Consider the following 25,911-nt stretch of genomic DNA (forward strand, 5'->3'; position numbering starts at 1 on the left):
AAGTCATTCGAAAGAAAATCATTAGATGAAAATACTTGATACGCAAGCGCTTGTAGAAGCTACTATACCAACCTCAGTGTCTGCCGTCAGGTCATTTTTAGGAATGGCAAGTTATTGCACCAGGTACATTCAGGATTTTGCCTCCGTCAGCACGCCTCTCTGCTTATTCACTAGAAAAGGGAAAGCATTTTCCTGGTCGACTGATTGTGAGGAGGTGTTTCAAGAGATCAAGAAAGGTATTGCCTCTGCCTCATGCATGGCATACTACGACCCAGAACTTGAAACTGAATTGACAGTCGACACCAGTCCCTTGGGGCAATTCTAGCACGAATAAAACCAGGTGCTTCACCAACATCGGCAAGACGCATAGTGGCATATGCGAGTCGCAGTCTATCCCCCACCTAGTGCACATACTCGCAGCCTGATAAGGAGAGCCTCGCCATTGTATGGGCATGTGAACATTACCATCTGTTCTTATATGGGTGACCATTCACCATTGTTATGGACCAACAACCATATATGGCAAGCTGACGTCTGAGATGCCACCTCGTGCAAGATGCGGACTTCGGGTACATGAATATTCAATCACCACCATAAATTGCCCGGGCAAGGAGAGAAATCCCGCTGATTTCCTGTCCCGATATCCTTTACCTGAATCAGATGAGAGATAGTCCATCAAAGCCAATCATTATTTAAACTACCTCATGATCAATGTGCTGCCTAAATCCATCATGGTGTTGCAACTACTAAAAGGCACGAAGGGAGACCAGCTGCTCACGACAATATGGCAATGTTTGACATATGGACAGTGGCATCAAGCATGACCAGCCCCTGTCGATAGCAGAAGAGAAACAATTCCAGACATTCCGCCTCATAAGGCACACTATGTCTGTTTTCCCAGAAGGGCTATTATTTAAAAAAAACAGGATCGTCATCCCTGCAAGTTTACAAGACCAGATACTTGCTTTGGCACACACAGGACACCGGGGCATCGTGTCCACGAAGAGACATCTCAGGACCAAAGTGTGATTCCCGCAGATGGATGATAAAGTTGAACAGATGCTACGGAGGCTGTCCAGTCATTTGGTCGAAAGACATTTGGTCGAAAGCCAAATGGTCGACGGAATTTGGTCGAAAGCCAAATGGTCGAATGTTTTTTTTTATTTATATATATATTTTTTAGGTTTTCGTTTAGGGAAAAAAAGGGTTTTTTAGAAAAAAAAGGGGGTTGGGGGGACCCCCCCAAAAAAAAAGTGAAAATACAAAAAAAATAACATTCGACCATATGTCTTTCGACCAAATGGTGTCGACCATTTGTCCTGTCGACCTTTTTTTTCGACCAAATGACTGGTAACCGCTACGGAGGTGCATAGCGTGTAAGGGCTCCACGCACATTTCCTGAATCCCTCAAAATGACAAGAATGCCACTGCAAGTATGTGACGAGGTCACCGGTGACATGTTTGGTCAGCTAGCTAATGGCAAGCATGTACTGGTAATAATGGACGTGATGTCCAGATTTCCAGAAATTCATTTGATCCACTCCACGAGTGCTCAGGCGGTCATTCCAGCACTAGACAAAACATTTGCTGACAATGGAATCCCCACCATTGTGAAGTCGGATAATGGACCCTCATTAAGTGGGTACGACTTTGCCATGTTTGCAGAACACCTTGGTTTCCAGCACCGCAAAATCATACCTCTCTGGCCACAAACAATGGAACAGTAGAAAGATTCATGGACACCCTAACATGCACCCTTCAAATCTGCTCAATCACCAATGGATCGTTCACGCAGGTCATCTGCACACTACTCCGGGATTACAGGAACATGTCACACAGCTCCACAGGAACATATTCATCAGCACTCATGTTTGGTCGCATGGTAACAACCACCCTTCCCCACAATCCCAACGGTGCACCATCCAGGAAATGTGCAGACAAAGCCAGGACAAGGGATCATGAGAGTAAATGCAAAATGAAGGAGTATGCGGACCATCAAAAGGAAGGCAAAATCCAGCAACTTGCAGATAGGGGATCAAGTACTTGTACGTCAAGCACAACACTCCAAGGAAATCCCTGCATTCAAACCAGAACCGATGACAGTGACCCACATTCAAGGAACCATGGTAACAGCTGCCAGTCCCACCAGCACTGTCACCAGGAACTCTTCATTCTTTTGGTCATTTGAAGGCGAGATGACTTATGAGAGAGATGAATCAACAAACTGTGATGACTCGTCTGATGCAAACTCGGAGTTCATGGACGGCGACGTGGACACATATGACAGTGGGAGTGATTGCAATGGTAGAGGCACTCCTCCCATGCAAAGCCCCTCTAGAAGGGTGCTTTGCAAGCCATCCAGATGGATTGTGGGTTAAGTGCCCCAAGTTCTTTACTGAGCAAAGGGGAGATGTAATGTCCTCTCTCTATGCTCATCCTGTTGTTTTGGGTTGCGTCCCACTCTCTAATGTTGAAGGCGGGGTTAAGGCCTTCGCGCCAGTATCGCGTTGATGAGTAAAGAAAGTGCCGGCTTAATTTCAGTCTCCGTGTTTCATTGCTCCTCCAGTATTTGTCTCACGTGTTTTATTACATCTGCAAGCACGTAATTAACACCAAGAAGGAAACTCACATTCACATTGCCTGTGCACCTAGAGAGGAAGGGCTGGGATCAATAAACATCCAGTCGTGGTACTTGGGAGCTAGCAGGCCTAAGCCAAGTATCAAGTGGTGTATAATGTAGACCTGTATTCCCTAGAAGTAATCTTTCGTGGCTGTCTAGAATTGCGGGTGGAGCAGTGCCTCTACTTTTAAAATAAAGCATCGCCATCTGGCAGGAGATGCCAGCTCCGTGCCTCCCCACTGAGAGGCCATCTTTGAGCTGGAGCATCACTCAATAATAGGCAAGGGCAGAAAACCCTGCATTGCAATCACCAGCCTATACAATACCCAGGAAGCTAATAGAAGCTGGCATCGCAGAAACCCTGCGGATGGAACCAGGTGTGCTAGGGGTAATCAGGAAATGTATTCTTGTCACAGTTACACTTTGAGGGTTGCATTGTGTGAAATTGCAAACCATTGTTTTTTGCAGTGTGAAAAGTGTTCGATTTTGGAGGTGAGTGCCTGATGTACTGAGCAGCTATAACAAGGAAGGTGGAAGACGAGCAAATCCTGCCTTCTACCCAGGTAATAACAACGCTGGTTGGCTATTTTAAGAAGCGCTTTGTGGTAAGAATCGCATTCTTGCTGAGGAAACGTCCCTCAGATCCCAGGAACAGATAGAGCACGATAAATGTCGAAGAAATCCGATACATTTATTTTCGTGACTGCATGATAATGGCGGCTGGTTGTGACGGATTGAACATTATTTCTTTTATTGTAAAAAAAAGATTTCTTTTTAGGGATTAAACTAGCTTCCCCGGGCAGTGGGAAGCCAGGTCAATTTAGAGGGGGCAGAATCACATGGCAGAGGTGCAGACTTCTCCTGTCTTATTCCGGTTGGGAAAACTGCTCCCTTATGTCCTTTGAACTGACCAGTGCATATGTTGAGGAGAAGGTATAAATGTACTGCATTTTAATTCTTCTCATGATTGTCTTTGCTTTTGAGGCCCAATGCCTTTTTGATGCTTTGGGCAGATAGGTCAACCATGAGCGAGCATTCTCCTGTGAATGGGGCGCAACCCTCCATACAACTCGAATACAACAACGCTTGTTGACCATCCTTAAAAGGTGTACAGAATAAGCTGTGAAATGTGCTTCCCTCCCCCCCCCAGAGTGAATCTTGCAAACCTATAGATCAACTAAGCCACAATCGCACCTGTTAAAAGGCCCAGATCCTACATTCAGGAGAATGTTCCTACTAGTAAGACTGAACCAATGACCTTGCTTATCTGCAATGAGACCTCCATTCAAAATACAGCGACAAAAAGAACTTGTCGACTTTGTCAAGAAACAAATACTCATGAACGACTTAGGCATATATTTGCCCAGTGCACTAGGCTAAAGGGCAAAAGGCATCAACTGCTAGGTAACATGTCACATAATGAAGAAACCATGGAAACAGAGACCTATTGGGGATGTATGCAGGCAAGGTCTATGTCGACAATCATAGCATTGAGAACTCTATGGAATTTGGCAAAAAGACATATTGGATATGGGCATTGTCTGAGGTCTAGACCCATATGTTGACTGAGGAAGCTGAATAATGTTGAGTTGACATGTGTGCCATGTTTGTTTTAACTGTAATTATTTTACTCTGGTTTTTATTTAGATGCAATTATGTCATGTTTTGGTATGGAAAGTAATATTTTACTATAACTTATTTAACAATAATAAAAAAAAGGCTAACGCCAGCTGCAAAAAGGTCAACCCCCATGTCTCAAGGAAATGTGTCAGAATGTAAATTAATTCTTGTTACTTCATGACATTATGGAATGAAAATCATAGTTTTCAAATAGGTTTTTTTTTCTATCTGTTAACGGTGCCTTCCCGAGGGCATGGCTAGGCTTCTCAATTAGGAGGGAAATGGTCTGGATTGTCAGACGGTAGAGTGTGAAAAGGGCTCCAGCCCACCTTGGAGAGGAGAGTTGCAACCTACCTCAGCGGGGATGCACCCTTCCTGGGTGAGTAAGGGTGGAGCCTACCTCAGCAGGTATGAAGCCTACCTCATCAGCAATGGCGTCTTCCTCTGTGAGAACGGATAGAGCCTACCCCAGGAGGAATGCAGCCTACCTTGGTGGTGGGGATGCAGCCTACCTCAGCAGTGATGCAGCCTACCTCGGTGAGAAGGGATGCAGCCTACCTCGGCAGGGATGAAGCATACGTCAGCAGGGATGAAGCCTACCTCAGCATGGATGCAGCCTACCTCAAGGAGAAGGGGTGCAGTCCGCCTCAGCAGGAATGCAGCCTTCCTCAATCAATAGAGATGCAGCCTACCTCAGCAGTGATGAAGCCTTCTTCAGCAGCAATGCCGCCTACCTCTGCAAAGATGCAGCCTACCTCATATGAGAAAGGATGCTGCCTACCTGAGCAGGGATGCACCCTTCCTCTGCAAGAATGAAGCCTACCTCACTGGTGATGCAGCCTTCCTTTGTGAATAAGGATACAGCATACCTCAGCAGTGATGCAGCCTTCCTCTATGAGAAGGGATGCAGCTTACCGTAGCAGGAATGCAGCCTACCTTGGTTAGTGGGGATGCAGCCTACATCAGCAGGAATGCAGCCTATCTCAGCAGGAATGCAGCCTATCTCAGTGAGAAAGGGTGCAACATTCCTCAGTGAATAGAGATGCAGCCTACCTCAGCAGTGATGGTGCCTACGTCAGCATCAATGCAACCTTCCTCTGTGAGAAGGGATGCAGCCTACCTAAGCAGTGATGCAGCCTGCATCTGCAGGGATGAAGCCTACCTCAGTAGTGATGCAGCCTATCTCAGCGCGAAGGGATGCAGCCTACCTCAGCAGGGATGCAGCCTACTTTGGTGAGAAGGGATGCAGCCTACCTCAGCACGGATGCAGCCTGCATCTGCAGGGATGAAGCCTACCTCAGTAGTGATGCAGCCTATCTCAGTGAGAAGGGATGCAGCCTACCTCAGCAGGGATGCAGCCTGCATCTGCAGGGATGCAGCCTACCTCAGCGCGAAGGGGTGCAGCCTACCTCAGCAGGGATGCAGCCTACTTTGGTGAGAAGGGATGCAGCCTACCTCAGCAGGGATGCAGCCTGCATCTGCAGGGATGAAGCCTACCTCCGTGCGAAGGGATGCAGCCTACCTCAGCAGGGATGCAGCCTACCTCAGGGTATCGCATTGGTTTACCGGCATGATTTTTTTCAAAGTAATATCTGCAGACAAAATTACTATGAAAAAAACTCATCAAAATATATGTGGGAATGGGTAAGAGGTTAAACAGGATGGGGAAGGGGTTAGGGCAGGGGTAATAGCATAGGGAAAAGGGGGTTTGTGGGAAACCCCCCAAAATAATAATAAAACATTCAATGAGTTTTTTCATAGCAATTTTGTCCATAAATATTACCTCTAACAAAATCATGTCGGCAAAGGGACATGGAACCCTACCTCAGCGAGTAGGGAAACAGTATGGCTGAGTGGCTCGGGATACAGCCTACCTTAGTGAGAGGAGAAGAAGACTTTCGGATGCATAGAAATGCATCCTGACACTTTGGGAAGTGGTGGGCCCAGCTGCGTGATCAGGGATGCAGCACGCCTCGTTGAGCAATGGTCCATTTGTACCTGACGGGAACATGTTACGTGGATGAAGGGGTTGGAAACAAGTTGACAGTATGCCACAGGAATATAGATTTCAAGAATTGGCAATAGCTAAATGTAATGAGTTAAAGTTAACATCTAACCTTACCACATAGCAATAAAAGAGGCGTTCTGGAATAACCAGCGCACAAGGAAAGCAACGCAAGAACTCTTCCACTGGAACTACTATTGAATTCCATGAGCCATTTAAAACGATCAATTCAGACTCTGTGTGTGCGCGTGTGTGTGTGCGTGTGTGGGTCTGCGCGTGCGTGTGTGTGCACATGCTGGCTTGGCACATACGTGCACGTGTGTGGATATGGCAAGGTAGCGCGCATGTTAAAAGCGTATTTTTGACTAACACTAGTAGGAAGGTGCGAGTGAATGGCGTGCCACTTTGGCGCACACCCCACCTCTGTCTACAGTTGGAGCATTCTTCCACACCCAAGTGTATGCTGCCTAATTGCGTTTGATGGTTTATGCAATTTAGAGAGCCGGGCTGTTTTCTTTAGGCTGTGGGGTGCTGACAGGTGAGAAGGGCCATGCGAGCCAAATAAGATTCATATTTGAACAGGAATAATTGTGCTTGTTCTTAAGATTTAATGTTTCATTCAATGCAGAACAATCCGAGGATATGTTATATGAGCACAATGATTGTTTTATCAATGGAACTGTTCCAGATTGTAAGTAGATATGACTGAATGTGTTCACCCTGCTCCACAGTGCACCCGGTGTGGCAATGAGTCACAGTCACTCGTTACTTTCCATTCATCATAACATAAATGCATTCCCAGGTGTAATAGGAAAGAAATGTGCACATGAAGTCGACAACTTGTAGGAGAAGGGCGTGGGGGAGGGGAAGGGAATGCCGAAGCGGATAGTTTTGAACATTTATATTTTCATGACTGCCATTGCTGCCCACGAGCTGTTGCGCAGTGGGAGACAATCCTCTCGGTGACACTGACGCCATTTTGTTCTAGGACCTACTCTCAAGCACATGGAAGGTATCACCTCATGCACAGCTCATTTGGAAGAGCGACATTAGCACAGCTGTATTGTGTGTCACTTCCTGACGGGGATTATTGTAACAGCAGCCCAGTCAGAGAGGGAAACAGTATGGTTTTTGAGAGCATGCATTATCAAACATTCAAAAAAGGCAAAACAGACTAGCCAACTAACTGGTTAACACGTGGTTAGGGAGAGTCGATTAGCTTTTTTTGCTGCAGCATTGGGAGTTTCTTAATGAGCGCATCGTGTTTTTTGTAGTGTCTTTCTTCTCTGCGTCCCATTGCCGGGAACTCGATCAAATGACAACCCGCCTCCAAAGCGGAAGTTCTTAACCGCAGTTGGTGTGCTATGTCCTGTCTTGATTAGGAACTCCAGAATGCAGAGGTACAGGGCAGTTTCTAGTCCATTTGGTGCCCAAGCCGAAACACTAAAATGCGCCCCTTTGCTACTCCTTCAGCGTTCGGCGCGCCTCTCCCAAACTACACTCCAGGGTTATGTAACTCCTACCCAACGTCAATAAATCACTGCTATACAAATGAAACAGGTTTTATTACATCATGATTCAAGAACGTTGCAGTAATTCCTCAGACAAAGCAGAGAACACAAACAGTAAATACAAGTTATGGTTTTTAAGGTTTTGTGTACATTTTTAGTCTCTGTTAAGGGCACTCTCCTTGACTTTGCTGCTGCACCTCTGCTCCTTATCGATTTCCCCATACCCTGCCTCCTGGCTTTGGAATCTCCGTTGTCCCTACTCCCCGCAATCGCCTTGAAAATAAACAAAAACACAAACACAAACCAAAATTATAATTTACTAAGTCCCGGACTGAAAAGGTAAAGCATGAAAGCAAGGTACCAGCCATGTACACCTTACTTTTAAATTCCAAAGCAATTTGCAACCTTTCTGAGGATTGAATGAATCTGCTGTGCAGACTTCCTCCTCCTCCAAAGGGCATATGTTTTTATGCCTGCATGAGATTCTCATGCAGGCTTAAAGGGAATGGATTCCCAGGGAATCTGTCTGTTTTTGCACCTGCTAAAAGCCATCTGCTGTCCAATTATGTCATGTGGAATTTACATTTCTTTGCAAAAACTGACAGTAAAAGCAAGGAGTAAAAGGGATTTTGCATTTTTTTACTCTTTGCTTTTGCACTCCATTTAGTAAATGTGGAAAATTGTACGGAAAGTACCCAACAGCATGTAAGCACTGACTTTGGCAGTCCCCTCTATAAAAATACCACTTTTCGCAGGCTGATCCTGCTAGCGTTGCACAACTCTGCCTTCGGGCACAATACTACTCTGTCATCCCTACCGTGAGACCCATTCTCACTAAGAGGCCATTGCTTATCTGAGGTTCATCTCTTACCCGAGGCCCATCCCTGCACTTGCTGGCTTAAGAACAATGATCTATGTAAAATGCTGGCTCATAGAAAACGTTCCATTCATATTTTGGATAATCACAACAAAAATATGTAACTGGTATTATAAAAAATAACATGCCTCCAAAACGTACAAGGTAAAATATGCAAATTTCATTCAATTGGCTTTGCATAACGATACAAATTCCAAGGGACAAATGACATTTGCCTTTCATAATATCAACACACACCAAAAAAAAACAGGCAAATATTTCCTTCTAATAGTGTTTTGAAAACGTTCAAAGGTGGCCGTGTTTTAAACTCCAAGAATCCATAACAATGTTTTCCCCGGAACATGCAGTCCTGAAATGTGACATTTCACCTTTAGTTGTTTGCTAATTTTCATCGTCTTATCTAGTGCAGTGGTGAAGTGCCATGGCCTGTGAACCTGGCAACCATGGTTTGAGTCCCGAGGATGGCGTAAATTCACAAGTTTAAAAAAGACAGGACAGCTTTGCTCATTTTACACACAGCCTCTAAAATACCCAGGTGGACGGTTCCACACTCTGAAAAAAGTGGGTGGTCTCTGCCCACCCGCGTGTACCCTCGACTTGAACCCTGCAGATGGATACTGATGCCAGGATGCGACCCACCCAGCTTGCTGGAACAATGGGTCTTCAGGGGAGAGTATGCGACCAGCTTCTCCTGGGTCCCCTCCAGACAGTTCCATTGTGCCTGGAACCCAGCGGATAATAAGTCACTTGCCTGCTGGCCTAGCTAGCCACGATTTAATCTACATTGACTTTCGGGGAGTTGGTTTCTTCCTTCTCCCTGCAGGCCATATACTGTGGCCCGCATGTAGAGTGTATCTGAGTGGCACACACACAGGTTCTATTTGACTAGCAGACAGACACTAATTCCAGCATGCCATCAAAGGCTGCACTTTATGTCTGGAGTCACGCAAGTGGCGCAGTCAGAGCACTGGTGCTTGCCGTGCAGTGCCTTTACCACACACATTCAGTGGTGGTTAATTTCCTGAAGATGTGCAATTATAACGTACTAGAGTACATTATTAAAAACAATTAACTAAAAAGGTGAACTGCGTGGTATATGTTGGTCCCGATCAAGCATAAGCAGAAACAAGCATTGGCAATGTGAACAGTTTGGGCTTTTGTGTAGGCATGCAAAAGGCACTTGCCAGGCACTGCTGTGGTGGTATTAACTGGCCATTGATGGTAGCAGGTGAAACATGGTGTGGATACCTGGGCATCTAATAGGAGTGTCTGGCAAATGCATAATACTTAAACACAAGCCAAAGCTGTTGGCTTTGCCAATGGCCGTTTTAACAGGACTTCAATGAAGGACACACATAGTGCTTATAAATCGAGTGAATGAAGGTAGAACCGGTTAAGACAATTGTATTGCACCAGTAGCACATCTGCAGCGCCAATTAAGGCAACTCTCAGAAGATTGCATTGAAAAATCACTGGCAGGCACTTCAAGGGCAACGTTTGATGGTAAGGCTTGAGTAAAGCGAGCTTAGCATGGCCATGGGCAGTCAATGGTGGGCAGACCAAGAGTGCTGGCCGGGCCTAAGAAGGTAGGTATCCTGGACTGATTTTCCTTGAACAGATGTCAGCTCAGATGGGACTGCTTTAGGGCTGTGGGGGAGAGAGGATTCGTCCTGCAAAGTCTCGACGTTGTAGAGAAAGTGTTGCAAGTTGGAGAGGTGCATTTCTCTTTCATTGGCAATCTTCAGGTGAAATAATATATTTGTAACCACCATTCAACATTCTAGAAATTTGTCATAATTTGGGTACAAAGAAAACAGCGGAAACAACCGCCAAGTCCTAAGTTTGGAAAGTAGCAGAACATTTGGAAATGCTGCCCCCTGGGTGAGTATGATGCCCTGAAACTGGTCCGGGAGTAGTAGTGTTTATCTGAGCACTAAGAGGACACTGCTTTGACACAACAAACAATAGAAAGGGAGCCCAGTTTAAAACCAAAAGGGATGCATAGATCAAAGAAATGTGCGCTGTGGCCAGGGCTTTTAAGAAGAAGGAAACAGATGCATGATGGAATGCATGCGTGCTTCTACGCTTCCACTGCATACTTCCAAAAACGTGGCTTTTTTTTTAAGCATTGACCAGTTCCAACTCCAGAAACCCCCGCGCAGGAGCTCCAAAGCAACACCCAACAAGGACTCTCACTTTACTGCTTAGCAGCTCAGGAGGAGCCCAGGCGAAAACAGCCTAGAAAGTAAAATTGCCTGTAATGGTATGCTAACGTTATGCTTTAACTACCAAAAGATGCGTTGTGAAACTGTGAGAAATAGAACTGCGTTCCTGCTCACTTCCACCTAATGGTTTCTGGCCACTGTGTACAAACAGTATATACTGGGGTTCGTTTTCCTTGGTCAGTTTCATGGAGGCAGTTATTTGCCCCCACTGGGGTACATTGTGGTATAGACTGTATAGTTTCTGGAATGTATGTGTATGGGATGGGTGGCCACAGGAAGGCGCCCCACTGCTGACCCGCCCCCCACGTGAGCCTGCGGGCAGTCTGTCTGATCGCTCTGGCTTTTCAATCTCTGGTCACTGTTCTGCTTTGGCACAGATGTTCGCTGTGATTTGAATGTGCGGCCGTAGTCAGCTATTCCGCGACCCCCATGTATCCATGGGCTACACCGAAGTTTCATGTAAGTAACCTGTATGGCCAGACTTACTGTATAGTGACAGCAGTGGTCAGGCTGCCTGCTTGGTCTCCTACTTTACCTATACTTTCTCAGTGTCCCTACTCTAGGATTCATTTGTTGAGCATAACAGAGTAGTGGGCAATGCCATTTGTTTGATGATTGTAAAATGAGAAACGCTTGTTTATTTCCATCACTGGCCAAACAAGATCCAGTCCCGTTTTTAAAAACTGAGCTCTTTACATGAAGCCACCATGTCGGTTCAGCTATGTAGAAGGAGCTGGGCAGCCGCACGATCGGACTTAAATTGCTCTACAATGCAAGAAGCCTAATTGGCATTACAAAAAAATGCACTTATTGTAAACATTCAAACACTATTTTAGAGAAAGCAGGCACGCCCCCACCTCCTCTTTCCACAGGATAACAGGTCCTAGGCCTGCAGAGTCATCTCGGCGAGGTTGCCATCGTCACAGCCAAGCCCTTTGATGCCGATCCCTATACTGGTGGCACGAAACTTTAAAAAATAGTGGCCTGGGCTCAGAGACAGAGAGCCTCTCTCACTCATGGATGTAGGTCAGAAGAGGCAGAGGCAGCACCTGCTGCCGCTACTCGCCCCAGGGCAATCACGCCCCCCATCCTCACCAGGGCAATCGTACAGCAGACGGAAATTTTACCACCCAGGGTAATTGAGCCCCTGGGGTAAAAGCGCCCCTGGGCCAATTGCGCCCCAGGCGGCAGCCTGTTTCGCCCGGGCCATGAAACAGGCCTGCAGATGTATGTCCGATGTCTAGGCAGGCCGGTGTTTGCTGCAGTGCGTTTTCTGTTTTATTTCCCATTGTGATCTTCTGATAAATTCTTGTGGAGCAAAAACAAGATCTTTGAAAGTTGCTCCAGTTGACCATATGACTTACCAATTTTCTTTGAAAGATGACTATGGCGGCCATTTTGATTTTGCAATCAAGATGTTGGCTTGGAGTTTATATATACGAGACTTGTTACAGAAGCCATGCAGACACATAGGATCAGCTTTCATGCAACTCATCTTGCATCTTTCATTGAAGTAACAGCACTACACACATAGGGTTAGTTTCAGGGTTTGGTGAAAAATCTGATAATCCCACGCAACTGATGGGATTCAAATGAATTAAGTTTCTGTAACCTGCCTTTCAAGGTCCAGTACATAGAAAATGCATAGTGCCTACTTGCAGTAGTGGACTTTCTCATAACTTCACAGTGATGTGTAGAACCCTTAACTGAGAACAGGGCTGTTAATAGAGATGAGATGAGTTGACCTTCTCAGACATTGTTATGAAGTGCTTTACAATGGGGTTGATAGCAGATGGATGGCCAACACAGCACGATCCATCCAAGGCTAAAGGTTTCCCACTGTGAATAAGGATTGATGCTTGTAATTTGTATTGTTTTTTATACTGTAGCATGTGTGCCTGTGTGTGAGTGTGTGTGCCTTCGTGCACGCGTGTGTGGGTGGATGGTCTGTCCGGGGTTGCACAATCGTAGGATGAAAATCGAGCTGATGGGGTTTTGAAGCATGGTTTCATGGCATGTCAATTTCTCTGTGGCACTCCAGAATTTTAGTTTTGAAGGTATGATTCCTCTGGGGTTCGGATTGGTTGAAGGAGGCAGTCTGTAACACAGGAGGTCTTCTATATGGTAATTACTTGCTGTCAACTTAACAAAATACTGTAAAATCAATCTAGCTTGGTAAGGATTCGTCAGGCTGTAACATTTCCCCTATGGTGGGAAAGCAAAGAACAAACAGGAATTTCAGAACATTTCCCCAAATGTCAGTTTGATTTACACACTTGCAATCCCAAAAATCCTCTGTTTATCAGCAAATTCTCAGAAGAGTACCAGAGTTTCTCTTTTAGATAAATGTATAAATACGAACCATGTAGCCTCATTGATAGCTAAAAATGTATTTTGGTACATGTTCGGCAGGGCTGAATTTTCTGCCTGTTAAAATCTCTACAATAAACGGATGGTCTGGAAAAGAAAAAGTGGGACCATGAACTTTTATTATATGCCAACACAGAACACAAAACCCCAAATAATTCATGTTCTAGATGTGAACGGAAATGATAACTCAGATTATTTTATCACTTCCTGTGGCCTTCTTGGATCAGCCCTATCTACATCTGAAGGCCACAAGAGACTCCTCTTAGAACACCAATCAGGAAGCAATCGCCTCATCCCAGCAACACATGGGAGAATATCAGACAGACCAACCACTGATGTACTAGACGATCAGGTGACAAGAGCGTGTGTCATCCCTTCTGGTTTTTAGCTTCACTTTCTGTCTGGAACTTCTCTTCCAGTGGCCATCTTGGATTGGTGACATCACTTCCAGTGTCCATCTTGGATTGGTGATATCACTTCCTGTGGCCATCTTGGATCAGCCCGTTCTCCTGCTGAAGGCCACAAGAGGCTCCTCTGGCAACACCAATCAGGAAGAAATCACCTCATCCCTGACCACCAGGGGCAATATCAGAGAAACCAATCACTGATGGACTAGGTGATCTGGTGATGAGAGCGTGTGTCATCCCTTCTGGTGTTTGGCTTCACTTTCTGTATGGAACTTATCTTCCAGTGGCCATCTTGTATTGGTGACATCACTTCCAGTGTCCATCTTGGATTGGTGATATCCCTTCCTGTGGCCATCTTGGATCAGCCTGATCTCCAGCTGAAAGTCACAAGAGGTTCCTCAGGGAACACCAATCAGGATGAAAAATCACCTCATCTTAGCAAGACCAGGGACAATATCAGAGAGACCTACCACTGATGTACTAGGCAACTCGATTACTAAATCATGTGTCATCCCTTCTGAGCTCCGTAGGGCTGTTCAGCCAGGGGTAGCACAGTGAAGGGTGAAGACCAGCCGTTGAACAGCCTCTTAGCCTATGAGCCTTTGCTTTGCTGTGTCCTGATACCTGTCTCTAAGTACCGTTTATTGCTTCTTTTCAGCTTCACCCTCATCATGCATTTCTTATGCTATCTCTTGCTATATCTTGCTTTCCCTTTGACTTCTCTCCTCACTCTCCTCTGCTCAGAACCATTTCAACTCTCTTGCCATTTCTATCATCTCTTCTCCTCAACGCCACCTCTCTCCTCGCTCCACTAATCTGTTTATTCACAAAACCTACTCCAACCCTAACTTCCAATACACATCTTGTTCTCGCATCTACCCCTAACGCTTCTCTATTACTCAGACTCAAGACGACTATGCTTCTACATCTCACTCTCTTTCTATTGCTCTTTTGAATGCACAGTCTGCCTGCAATAAAACTCCTTTACTTCTGACGTCTTTCTTTCTTATGCTCATTCTCCTGACCTCATTACCCTTACTGAAACCTGGATCCCTCCCTCTGACTCTGCAACCCAGGCTGCCCTTCAAGACCCAGCCTAAACCTTCACTCACTCTCCCCTCCCACTGGAAGGGGTGGTGGTGTATGACTGTTCTCATCCTCCAAACATCCGATCACTCCAACACCCCTATCTCCCACTAATTGTCCTTCATTTGAATACACTATCTCCACATTCACTGCCCCCTATGGCATACATATTATCTCATTCTACTGGCCACCTGGTCAGGTAGGTCAATTCTTTGACCACATCTCCCAACTAATTGACTCTCTCGCTCACGATCAAAACCTCATTGCCTTTGGTGACTTCAACTTCCCCTCTCTCTCTGCTGCTCTATCCACTGATTTTAACTCTCTTCTACTTAACTACTCACTCCCTCCTGTCCACTCTTTGCCCACTCATTCAAATGGAAACTCTCTTGACCTTATTTTCATCTCCTCTCAGCTCTCTGACTCTAATATATCCACTGTGCTTTCTCCCTCCAATTGCTCTATCGTCTTTGCATCAATCTCCACCCCTGCACTTTCCACCTACTACAACTATTACCAAGGGCAAGCTTCCCTAATCCAAACTCCCTGGCTACCTCTCTGACCTAAACCACTCTCTCCTCCTACGCTGATCTTACCTTTCCAACCACTGAAGAAGCCTTCATTAACTTTAACACTAATCTTTATGCTCCCTTCTGATCTCACTACCCTCTTACTACACTCACTCCGAAATCCTCCCCTCCACAGGCCTCTAATCTGCACCCTGGACACAACAATGCAGAATATGTTTTGCACTTGGCAAAGGTCAAGACAGTCCTTTGATCGATAGGTCTATCTCACTGCACTTCAAACTTATTCCTCTACTCTTGATTCTACTAAAGTGACTTATGTCTCTCATTTTGTCTCAATCCTCCCAACCTAGGTGTCTCCAAAATGCTCTGAACTCAATTCTCTCACCTCCTAAATCCACCTCCATCACCTCCACTCTTTCTGCATATGATCTTGCTCTCTACTTTTCTTCTAAAATGTCTACCATTCACAATACCCTTTCTAATTACATTCTATCCCCTCTTCCTGCTCACTTTTCTCCACCACTCCTACCCTCCTCTTACGCTACTGTGGGCCTCATTCCGAGGCTGGCGCAAAGGGATTACCGGCACCGGTAAGGACAATTGGGAACCCATGCATGAGTTTATGCGACATGTCCATTCTGCGTCGATTTTATGAAAGACAATTTGCACTCAGACAGCGATTTAGAAGATACCCTCACATTCATACAGTGGGAGGAAGTTACCAAGAAGGATGCCCACTGCCAACTGATGATGTAACTGAAGCAGGAATAGAAACATGTACCAAAAAATGAAGTAATTGTGCAAATAAAAAGATGAAGTAACTTGCTGACCAATAACTATAAATATGTTGAAACGCAAAGTAAAAAAAGCATATAGAAACTTGCTGTAAAGAGGTACATACACAACTTTTAGGATGGCCATTGGAAGAAAATGGACGTCGGTCCATGTTAAAGAATAAACACACCTACCTCAAAATATGAGCCTAGGATTGAAAATTGAAGAATTGATGAATAAGCTGTTTTCATGTGCAGAATAAGGGAGTACGTTGGCCTGAAGTCAAGGAGGCTTTTTCGAGAGATGGGTGCAAGGCACAAAGGGAGTCGAATGAACAGACCACGTGCGGAAGACATTGGGCCTCATTATAACCCTGGCACTCCCGTAATGAAGGGGGCCGGTACGGGACCGGCCCCCTTCATTGCGGGAGGGCTGATTACGAGGTGTAACGCTCACCTGATTCCCGCAGAGGCGCCGGTCTTGACTGGGTGAATGCCGTATCTTCAAAGGTGATGTGTAACACACGGTTGGCTCTTTGGGCTGGACCTCTGTGCACTGTATGTCTGACTCGAAGAGTAAGATGTCTGCAGATAGAAAATATGGGATTAATGAACTGGGGTTATTGGGTGCCTCTCTCCTCTTCCCTTTCTCTTCTCCTGTAGAACCCCAAAGGTTAACGCCCTCACCTTAGGTAAGTGAACGCCGAGCTCTCCATCTGCCTCGGGGCAGGGTGCCGTAACCAGTTTCTTCACTGGATAAGGGTGCAGGCCTCTTGACCTCAGAGGACTGCTGTCTGTCGTTAACTGCACGAACGGTAAGTTCTGGGCACTTCAAATGTCTTAAAAGTCTTTTGTAATGATATCTCTTGTTTTGCAGGGTTCCGGCGATGGCGGATGGCGGGCTGATGAGAGTTGAGGATCGAACCCGCGTGAGGAATAGAAGCGCCTGGAAGCACGTAAGTAAGCGCTTGTAGCCTGCTTCACGATGCGCACTAACTGTCCCTTTTATCTTGCAGGTACAAGTTCGGAGCTTTAGAGAAGCTGAAGGGTGCTGGAATACCCACTGGATTCGGCGTGGGAAGGAGTAATGGCACGTGAGTAATAAAGTTGCCCAATGTCTATAAACGCACCTTCTTTTGTCTTTCAGATGCGGGATGCAGTGCCGAAGGCCTCCGGAGCGTGCGAAGAGCTGGTAAGCTTTTGTCTTTCAGATGCCGGAATGCAGTGCGAAGACCTCCGGAGCATGCGAAGAGTAGGTAAGCCTTTGTCTTCAGATGCCGGAATGCAGCGCGAGGCGTTGGTGACAGCCGATGGACCAGGTAAGAGATGCGCTGCCACTGAAGACCGTAGTGCTAACCTGTTCTTTCTTTGTCTTTACAGGTGCTGCTGAAGACTGGATTCCAGGATGGTAAGCCTTTGTTCCCTTAGGCCCAGGATCAGAAGCAGAAGACACGATGAGCGTTCTGCTGTAGAGAATGCAGAATAACACAAAGCAAGATTCATCCATCGGGTGTGGTTTAAATAGCCTCCTGTAGTGCTTAGGTGTCTCCTTCCACAGCCACGCCTAGGTAAGAAAAGAGTTCCTGCTTTCCAGAAGAGTTCCAGTGTTCTGAACCTAGGGAGTGGCTCCTGCCCCACCCAACAGGAAAAGTAGTCCCAAACAGAAGAGGATCAGGGGTTCAACTGGCAGGTAAGTAAGCAGCATGGTCTGCTGCAGGTAAGTCCACCCAAGCATTATGAGCCCGGCGCTTCCAGCGCTGGGACTGGGCATCTTTATGAGCCTGGTGCCACTGGCGCCAGGACAGGGTCCAAAAGGTCCCAATTGGGACTGGCTGGCACTCGGAACCGGGGTTATGGGTCTGCTTCCAAGGGAGTCGGGCAAGTCCTGATCTTTTGGAAGCAGAGATCATGACAGCACCCCCCCTCAAGGCCCCTCCCAAACCGGGCTTCTCCGGGGGTTTGGGCTTGTTAGGAAATGTTCGATGAAATCTTTTGATTAGACGAGGCGCGTGGACATATTCTGCAGGTTCCCAGGATCTTTCTTGGGGACCGTAGCCTTTCCAGTCAATCAGGTAAAATAGTTTAGATTTGGAGATCTTGGAATCCAGGATGCTTTTGACTTCAAACTCGAGTTCTCCATCAACTAGAATAGGTTTTGGAGATGTAGTTAGTCGGGTTTGAGGTTGCACGGGTTTTAATAGAGAGACGTGGAAGACCGGATGTATCTTCTTCATGTGAGGGGGCAAGTCCAACTTGACCGCTACTGGATTTACTATGGTAGTGATGGAATAGGGACCAAGGTATCTTGGGTTGAATGTGCGTGGTCCTTTTAGAGGTAGATATTTGGTGGATAACCAGACTTGATCTCCTACTTGATATTGGGGGGCTTCCTTCCGATGTTGGTCTGCTCCTTTCTTGTATTGTTCTTTAGCCCTTTGAAGGTGAGAAACGGCTTCCTTAAAGGCTTGGGTGATTGTAGAATGCAGGTGGTCTACTGCTGGTGTTCCAAGATCTTGGAGTGGATCCAACTCCGAGGTTCGAGGGTGACTACCGTATAAAAGAAAAAACGGGGTCTTCCCAGTTCCCGAGTGGACAGAGTTATTGTAGGCATATTCGGCTATCCAAAGGATATCTTTCCAAGTTTTTTCAGTTTGTTGTAGCATGCAGCGCAAATACTGTTCCAGAGTTTGATTGGTCCTCTCGGTTTGTCCGTCGGTTTGAGGGTGGTGGCTGGTCGAAAGTCTCACATCAATTTGAGCCGACCGACAGCAACTTCGCCAAAAATGAGAAATAAATTGACTACCTCGATCCGAAATTAGAACTGAAGGAAAACCGTGCAGTCGGACAATGTTTTCGAGAAATTCTCGGGCCAGAGTTGCTGCTGTTGATAAGCCTTTGAGTGGAATGAAATGCGCCATCTTGGAGAATAGGTCCACGATTACTAGGATCGTATTGTATCCGGAGCATGGAGGTAGATCGGTGATGAAGTCCATAGAAAGCGTATGCCAAGGGCGAGGCGGGATGTCAATAGGGCATAAGAGGCCGGCTGGTTTTTCCTTTTGACTCTTGTTTTGGGCTCATACTCCACAGGACATTATAAAGTCTCTGATATCTTTTTTCCAAGACGGCCACCAGAAGTAGCGCTTGATCTTTTCCGAGGTCTTGGTCATACCGGGATGTCCTTCCATTAAAGAATCGTGATAACAAGAGATTACCTTTTTCTGTAAATCTGTGCTGGGCAGGTATAACCGTTCTTGGAAATATAATAGGTTGTCCTTCACCGTAAAGTCCTTTCCCTGCAGATGCCAATTCTGTATGTCTGCTGGAGTTACCAGTAGCCTGGCTTTATCCTTAACTTCCTCTATGGATTGTGTGGCGATTACACCTAGAATTCTTTGTTCGGGAATGATAGGTACAGGTTTAGGATTGATCAAATGTTCTTCCACTCCCATCCGAGAAAGGGCATCAGCTTTACCGTTTTTTGTACCAGGTCGATAGGTAATTATGAAGTCAAACTCGGCAAAGAATAGTGCCCAATGGAGTTGCCTAGAGGATTGAGCTTTTGCGGTTTTCAAATATTGCAGGTTTCGGTGATCTGTAATCACAGTAACGGTGCTTCGGGCCCCCAGAAGATAATGCCGCCAAGCCTTAAAGGCGGACTTGATAGCTAGAAGTTCCTTATCAGTAATAGTGTAATTGATTTCAGGAGGCGAGAATTTGCGGGACCAAAATGCCACGGGATGCAACTGATTGGTTACTGGGTCCTTTTGTGATAGAACTGCCCCCATGGCAAGGCTCGAAGCATCAGTTTCAACGATGTAGGGGAGTTCTGGGCGAGGATGTTTTAAGATCGGTGCAGAGATAAATCTAGTCTTCAAATTCTGGAAAGCTTGTTCCGCCTCGGTAGACCATTCAAAACGTTTGTTTTTCTTTAACAAGGCGGTGATGGGCTGGACTATTCGAGAGAATTCGGGGATAAACCTGCGGTAAAAGTTAGCGAAGCCTAACATGCTTTGAACACCTTTTACGGAGGATGGCGATGGCCATTTGAGAATTGCATCGACCTTCTTTGAATCCATACGCACTCCGCTAGGTGATAATATGAATCCCAAGAATTCAACTTCAGTCACGTTGAAAACACATTTTTCCAACTTAGCGAAAAGTTTGTGTTGACGCAATCTCTCGAGGTCCCTTTTCACGTGTTTCCGATGTTCAGTTTCCGATGAAGAATAAACGAGGATGTCGTCAATGTAAACAACAACACACACATCTATGAGCTCTCTGAGGACATCGTTCATAAAATATTGAAAGGCGGCCGGGGCATTGCAAAGTCCAAAGGGCATGACCTGATATTCAAATAGCCCATACTTGGTGCGGAAGGCCGTCTTCCATTCATCGCCCTCTTTTACTCGTACCAAGTGGTAGGCTCCTCTAAGATCCAGCTTTGTATATATGCATGCTTTTCTGACTTGGTCCAGGAGTTCAGGGATCAAAGGTAACGGATATCTATTCTTAACGGTGATCTGGTTCAGGGCGCGATAATCTATACAAGTTCTAAGGTCCCCTTCTTTTTTTGGAACGAAGAACAAAGCTGAGGAAGCAGGGGACTTGGAAGGACGAATAAACCCATTCGCTAGGTATTGATCCAGGTATTGTCGGAGGTGAAGATTCTCAGGCTCGGTGAGGGCATAAATTCTACTACAAGGAGGAGTAGATCCAGGTATCAGGTCTATCTGGCAGTCATAAGACCTATGAGGAGGTAGAGAGTTATCCTGATCCTTCCGGAAAACATCTTTGAATTCTAGGTATTCAGGAGGTAACTGGGGAGCCTCCGAGGAAATGCTGCCAGTGCAACACCAGGTCGAGGGTGACAAGTAGAGACACATTCTGGAAACTGAACCGTTCTTGCTCGCCAATCGATCTGAGGATTGTGCTTCTCTAACCAAGGAATTCCTAGAATAATCTGGAACTGAGGGGCCTTGATCACATGCAGGTAAGTCCACCCAAGCATTATGAGCCCGGCGCTTCCAGCGCTGGGACTGGGCATCTTTATGAGCCTGGTGCCACTGGCGCCAGGACAGGGTCCAAAAGGTCCCAATTGGGACTGGCTGGCACTCGGAACCGGGGTTATGGGTCTGCTTCCAAGGGATTTGGGCAAGTCCTGATCTTTTGGAAGCAGAGATCATGACACGAGGTTCCTTTTACGGGACCCGGATCAGACGTCTGGTAAAACCAGACGTCTTTTCCAGGTCCTGCAAGGGGAAGAGGGAGGTAATAAAGGGCCACTTGTAATGTGCCAGTTATTACCTCCCTCCCCATTCCCATTGAGCCCTATGGGGGCTCAAATGGGAATGGGGAATGGTTCCTGCAAGGAGGAATTACCGGGTCCTCCTATGTCAGAATCAGCCGGTAAATTCCCATTGCAGGAACCCGGAAATGGAGCCCGGTTTGGAGGCAGCCATGGTGCTAATAGCACCATGGCTGCCTCCAAACTCGTAATGAGGCCCATAGTTCTGCTAAGATTAGGAGAGACAAGGGGCCTCATTCTGAGTATGGCGGTAGGGGGTTAACGGCACTGGTAAGGATGCCGGTGCCGTTAACCCCCTACTGCCATATTCCGAGGTCCCTTAGCGGGTCCCACCAGGAACGGCTGGTCTGACCAGTTGTTCTTAGCGGGACCCGTTAAGGGACCATGGAGCTAATTAGCTCCCTCCCAATTCCCATTGAGCCCTATGGGGGCTCAAATGGGAATGTTAATGATAATGTTAAAGGATATTTGTACCTCGCACTATCACCACCGATGGGAATGGTTTTCTGAATGGGGACTTACCGGGTCCTTCAAGGTTGGAATGACCCGGTAAATCCCCCTTCAGAGACACCGGACCCGGACCCGGGTTTGGAGGCAGCCATGGTGCTAATAGCACCATGGCTGCCTCCAAACTCGTAATGACCCCCAAGGACTTTTGCAGATGCCAAGTGTTAGATAAATATGAAGGTAAAAGCTTATGTGAGGTGGAGTGAGCAAGTTTTTAAAAGCCAAAAGGAGAAATGACACCCTGTTTGATAAAATCAAATAGCAGTAATTGAGAGGCTGAAATTGAAAACATCGTGGTCTCCTAACATGTGATGAAGAACTCAAAACAAAGACTATTCATTAGAGCTTGAGTTAAGATAGCGGTGTGCTCACACTCCCTCCAATGTCCCAGAACAGTGATGAGAGTACAAGTTCAATTAAAAGCAATAGACCTTGGCTAAGGATCAGGTCGATGAAATTCAAATTGCTAATTGGGAAAGCAAGAGAACAAGTTGACACAGCTTGAACATCTAGGTTTCGTTCTGTTCACGTGCTGCTAAAGAGCTGAAAGGCTAAGGTTGGATAGGGTTGCCAACCAATCAAAAGGCCTGCCACGCACTTTCATACAAAATGTTGCAGTTATTAGCCCACTGCCATATTCTTTGCTATAATAAGTATGTGACGTAGGTAGAAGTAGCTTAGGGCATACTCTACAGACAAGGGGCTGCCAATTAGATATTAACCCGTATATAATTCTATAAGTAAATATGTTCCCTTAACCCAATCCCTCCTGGAGTTAGGTTTTATGACATGCCACATAATATGACATCATAAATAACGTGTGTGAAAGTGAAACTCTGTACCAGCAAAAACATGTGTGAACATTGAGTATCTACTTTGATAGCTGTCATATCACCCTGCTTTCTTTCATTGAACTTAAAGCAGTATTTTACCATCTTCCTTTGGTCTGTCTGGTTATTCGCTCTGACATGATTACTGATAATTCCATCTAGCACATAGAAGACACTTCAAGGTGCTAGAGCACAGCATCATACTGCATCACCCTATTTTCCTCTCTCCTTGCACGTCATGGTCAGCTGTACAGCACTTTCCCATCTCTCCTCCATTCTTAATTCAGCACTTAATCTACCACCCCATTTCTCTGTGTTCTATCCTTGTTTGTTTTTGTTTAGTTTACTTTAGTTTCTTTTATTTGTAGAGCACTCTCAGACCTGAGGCATCTAGGTGCTTAGCTTACATGTTGCAGAGTTACAGTTTACAAAATTACATATGTACATTTACAATTAGGCTAGATACGTTATTTGGCAGGTTGCATATATACAATTGCAGATATACAGTTACAAGTTGCATAGTTACATTTTACAGAATAACATATGTACACATACGTTAGAGTTTGAAAAGATATTGGCAGGTTGCATATATACGGGTAGGTTTCACAATTAAACAATAGTTAGGTAGAGAGCAAGTAAATACAGGTAATAAATAGCCTGTGTCTGGTTTATATTTCCACCTTCCCCAGCAACATCTGGTCTTCAAGTCACATTCTCTCACCCCATTGTAAAGGACCCATGCCCTTCGCTCTGTTATCAACGGTAAATTATTTAAGCATTTCTTTGCCAAAAATGCATTGCTTTACCTGTGATTTTTTTAATAAATAAATAAACACATTTCTAGGAAATTGCCTGGAGGTGCTGTTGAAAAAGGAAATACAAAATTGCATTGTAAACACAACAAATCTTCTCTGCCAAGAGAAATACAGGCTGCTGCAGAACAGATTATGGAGTTATGTGTGCACTGCCCAGGGGCAAAGAAACAAGTGTGACAAACATGGGGGCTTGAGGGCAGTCAGAAAACATAAGTCAAATGTAGAGCCCAACAACTCATTGATTTTGCTCGAGTGGAAAAATACACTTTTTTTATCATTCTTGACAGACTTTGGATGTATCCATTCCTACTATCAGAAGCCAAACATACCACAGGACCGTGTTGTAATTAAAACAAAAGTAATTCTTTCAGTCTGAAACCTCCAAACTAGGATAATACTCATACTAGGAGGTACCTGTATTTTTAAAAAAGTAGGGGTGGAGTGGGGACAAACAATTGTATATGTGTGTTGTCTTATTCCTAACAAGAAACCATTTAGGCAATATCAGGTGGTTAGCACAGAAAGTAAAGAGGGCTTGGGCTGCAATGGAGAGAGGTCACACAGTGTGCAATCACAGCCTTGTGGTCAATGCTGTGTCCACTGTTCCAAATGCCAATAGCGAAGTGGCCCTTGTACTGATCTAGATCCTGACCAACTGTGAAATGTATCACTTCGGCCAACTCCTGAACAGCCCTTGCTCGAAAAGTAACATTGACTGGGAATCATTTAGTTGTGATTGGGTTACTGAAAAGCCAGCTGAAATCAGGACTTTCAACAAAGCAATACAACATTGGCGTTTCATGCTGGGTTAAGATGTATCCTTCTATGCTCACCTGCCTGTGAAGGTGGTGGTGGCTTTGGTGTCCTCCAAGCTCTGTTTGAGAGACACCGTATAGAGCCTGAGGAGCAGGTGTGTCTTGAAACTGTATTCTCCTGCTCCTATCTACTATCAGTGGTTTCCAGAACCATATGTTGTAGCCTGGACACAGGTGGCTTATGATGTTGGTCTTGTTCATCATCATTGTTGTCAGATTCGCTGGTGGTGAGTGGAGACCTTGACTTGCCATAGCTTTCCTCACTGTACTGTTATTCCTGGCTCATCAGCAGGGACGTCATTTCACCAAAATGCCAGGGGTAGCGGAAGTGACATCAGATGACCCTTGACTCCTGATGACTCATAGGAAGTGATATTATTTGACCCAACCCCGAAGTGACATTACGGGAAGTGATGGAACAGGACCATTTACCCCTTGCCAAAACAGGAAGTGGCAGCACATAGCATTGTTTCTAAGTGCACTGTGAAAAACATGGTTACAATATTACTGTAACGTGATATACATTTCATACAAGAATGGACCACCATACCATATGAATCGGCAGAAAAAAACATGCTATAAATGGAACTTGGGAAAAGCTAAATACATAGGGCCTCATTACGACCCAGGCGGTAAGGGATTAACGGCGCCGTAAAAGGTTGAGGCGCCGTTAACCCCTTACCGCCTAATTAGGAGGTCCCTTTGCGGGTCCAAACCTTAACGGCTGGTCTTGACCAGCCGTTAAGGTTTGGACCCGCAAAGGGACCTTGGAGGTAATTACGGTACCGCAATTTGCGGTACCGTAATTACCGCCTTCCCCATTCCCATTGAGCCCTATGGGGGCAAAAATGGGAATGGGGAAGGGCCAATGGTTAATGGGGAATTACCGCCCTGCCAGCCTTGGAATGGGGCGGTAATTCCGCCATCCACCATGGCGCAATCGTTAAAATACCGGCGTCAACCATGGCGCTAAAAGCGCCATGGTTAATGCCTGGGTCGTAATGACCCCGATAGTCTGAAATGGATGCTTATTCTACTCTAAATGCTTTTTGTAGGATTTTGACTGCATTGTGAATTTGAGGTGTTTAAGAACAGACTAAATCAGTGACTCACCCCCCGAAGTGTGCCTGAAATAAACCTTTAATGAGTCTAGAAATTATTGTATGGAATTCTAGAAAGACAAATTGCTCAAATAGCCACAGCCAAGGAGCTTCGAATTGTCAAAAATAAAAACAAATAAAAACTTTTACATTTTGTTTAGGGGTAGCAAGGGAGACCACAGGGATAGCAATGGAGACCTCAGGGGTCGCAAGTGCGACCTCTGGCGACCCCTAAATGACATCCCTGCTCATCAGTAGATGCAATCTGCGTCTTTTTCCTCCTTCTGCCCCAGAGAACATGGACTGAAACGCCCACAGCTGCAGTGTCTGAGCATGTCTGTGTCACCTGAGTTGCTGCTGAATACTAGACTCATCACTTCAATTTACTTTGCACAATTCTGGCAGTCCAGTGCACACAGCAACTGCTGTGGCTGATGTAAAACACATGCCTCAATTTCCCCTGGCACCTGTATGTGCACCAGACATGTGGGCACCCAAGATAGCTATTTCTC

The sequence above is a fragment of the Ambystoma mexicanum genome, chromosome 4q (assembly GCF_040938575.1).
Source record: "Ambystoma mexicanum isolate Mex_15411 chromosome 4q, UKY_AmexF1_1, whole genome shotgun sequence".
NCBI lineage: Eukaryota > Metazoa > Chordata > Amphibia > Caudata > Ambystomatidae > Ambystoma > Ambystoma mexicanum.